This window comes from Schistocerca americana, unplaced genomic scaffold (assembly GCF_021461395.2).
Source record: "Schistocerca americana isolate TAMUIC-IGC-003095 unplaced genomic scaffold, iqSchAmer2.1 HiC_scaffold_847, whole genome shotgun sequence".
Lineage (NCBI taxonomy): Eukaryota > Metazoa > Arthropoda > Insecta > Orthoptera > Acrididae > Schistocerca > Schistocerca americana.
The window spans coordinates 27,501-30,000 of NW_025726617.1; the positions used below are offsets into that span (position 1 = coordinate 27,501).

The 2,500-nt window shown below is 63.4% G+C and overlaps 1 pseudogene; it reads left to right on the forward strand.

Annotated features, from left to right (window-relative positions):
* The window catches only part of LOC124591410, a 7,978-nt pseudogene that overhangs the window by 1,923 nt on the left and 3,555 nt on the right, over positions 1 to 2,500 (forward strand).

A 2,500-nucleotide genomic window follows, 5' to 3' on the forward strand; every position in this document is an offset into this window, starting at 1 on the left:
GTTGATGGGGGCCGTCATAGCATGATGCACTTTGTGCTGGCCCCCGTTGGGCGAAAGGGAATCCGGTTCCTATTCCGGAACCCGGCAGCGGAACCGATACAAGTCGGGCCCCTCTTTTAGAGATGCTCGTCGGGGTAACCCAAAAGGACCCGGAGACGCCGTCGGGAGATCGGGGAAGAGTTTTCTTTTCTGCATGAGCGTTCGAGTTCCCTGGAATCCTCTAGCAGGGAGATAGGGTTTGGAACGCGAAGAGCACCGCAGTTGCGGCGGTGTCCCGATCTTCCCCTCGGACCTTGAAAATCCGGGAGAGGGCCACGTGGAGGTGTCGCGCCGGTTCGTACCCATATCCGCAGCAGGTCTCCAAGGTGAAGAGCCTCTAGTCGATAGAATAATGTAGGTAAGGGAAGTCGGCAAATTGGATCCGTAACTTCGGGATAAGGATTGGCTCTGAGGATCGGGGCGTGTCGGGCTTGGTCGGGAAGTGGGTCAGCGCTAACGTGCCGGGCCTGGGCGAGGTGAGTGCCGTAGGGGTGCCGGTAAGCGCGGGCGTTTAGCGCGGGCGTGGTCTGCTCTCGCCGTTGGTTGGCCTCGTGCTGGCCGGCGGTGCAGGATGCGCGCGCCTGCGCGGCGTTCGTGCCCCGGTGCTTCAACCTGCGTGCAGGATCCGAGCTCGGTCCCGTGCCTTGGCCTCCCACGGATCTTCCTTGCTGCGAGGCCGCGTCCGCCTTAGCGTGCTCCTCCGGGGGCGCGCGGGTGCGCGGATTCTCTTCGGCCGCCATTCAACGATCAACTCAGAACTGGCACGGACTGGGGGAATCCGACTGTCTAATTAAAACAAAGCATTGCGATGGCCCTAGCGGGTGTTGACGCAATGTGATTTCTGCCCAGTGCTCTGAATGTCAACGTGAAGAAATTCAAGCAAGCGCGGGTAAACGGCGGGAGTAACTATGACTCTCTTAATGACTCTCTTAAGGTGGCCAAGTGGCGGCGGTGTGGCTGCATCCGGACTTGGCTTTTCGAAGTGCGGTCTTGATGTAGTCGTGCTGCTGCTGCGAGGTGCCTTCCTTGGGTTATAGTTACAGGGAGAGTGATGCGCAATACATGGGCCTAGCCCTCTTAGCCTCTCCTCTCCTGCGGTCTTCTCCCCTTCTCGTGGGCCCGCTGATTTTTTGCAGAGTGGAAGACCGCACCAGGGGCTTGGGGGGGTTACCAGCCCCCCCTCGCATTATCCCTTTATAGTTGGGGGCAGCCGACAAGAAACAAGAGATGGTGGCCCTTCCGCTGAAGGTGCCACCCCAGCTACCCCAGCACCTATCCGGCCAACCGGCCGTAACGAAAATGCGATAGTTTGTGTAGCTCCCTTTGCTTGCAGTGAGTGCCACCGCACTTTTACCACGAAGAACGGTCTCGGGGTCCATCGCCGCCGCCAACACCCTGCGGCCGCCAACGCTGAGATCGTGACGGAGAGGCATCGCGCGAGGTGGACGGAGGAAGAAGTCCTGTCGCTCGCCAAGGCAGAGGCCGAACTGTTCCTGGAGAGGGACGCCCGGTTCTTCTTTGTAAATCAAGAACTTACTAGGATGTTCCCCGACCGAACGCTCGAGGCAATCAAGTGCCGACGGCGGCAAGCTGCCCACAAGCAGCTTGTCCGCCAATTCATGGAGGCACTTGAGATCGGTCGGGGTGAAGAGCCGGCGTCCCGCCGTGGAGCAGCGAGCTCGCTGCCTGACGCGGGCGAGGCCGCTGCGCCGCCCGTCGACGCAGCCGAGGACTTCGCGGCCGACACCACCGGGCCGCCGCCGGAGGGGCCGACTGACGCCGCCATCTGGGAGCATCTGGCGGGGCTACCTGCTTCCGCCCAGCGTTTCTCTGCCCTGGATCGAGTCATTGGTCTGGGGCGGGGCACGCCGCCCGATGTCATCCTGGGCATGCTCCCGGATGCCCTTGCGTCGGTCGGGTCCAGGGGGGAGAGGTCGATCACCAGGACACAGCGGCCGCGCCAACCATCCAAGCGGCCGCCTGCCGCCCCGCCGCTGCAGAAGCGCAAGCGGCGCCGCTGGGAATACGCGCGGACACAGGACGCCTTCCGTAGGTCGCGTGCGCGTTGCGTGCGCGGCTTGCTGGACGGCACCCTGCTGCAGCCGCCACCCGACATCCCCGGTCTGCTGGACTTCTGGGCGGACCTCTTCACGAAGAAGCCGATCTCCACCGCCGGCTTCATCCGTGACCGCCTTCTCCCGCACTCGGAGCCTGTCGCTCCTGAGTGCCTATGGGGGCCGGTCACACGTGAGGAGGTCGCTGCTGCCTTGCCGCCCAGGGGATCGGCAGCCGGGCCGGACGGCCTGACTCCAGCGGAGCTGCGGCGCCTGCCGCATGAAGTCCTGGTGAAACTCTTGAACCTCTTCCTCCTGGCCCGCGCCCTCCCCGAGCGTCTGCTTCGCGCCCGGACGTCACTTCTCCCCAAAACGGCTGCACCAACATCCCCCGCTGACTTTCGCCC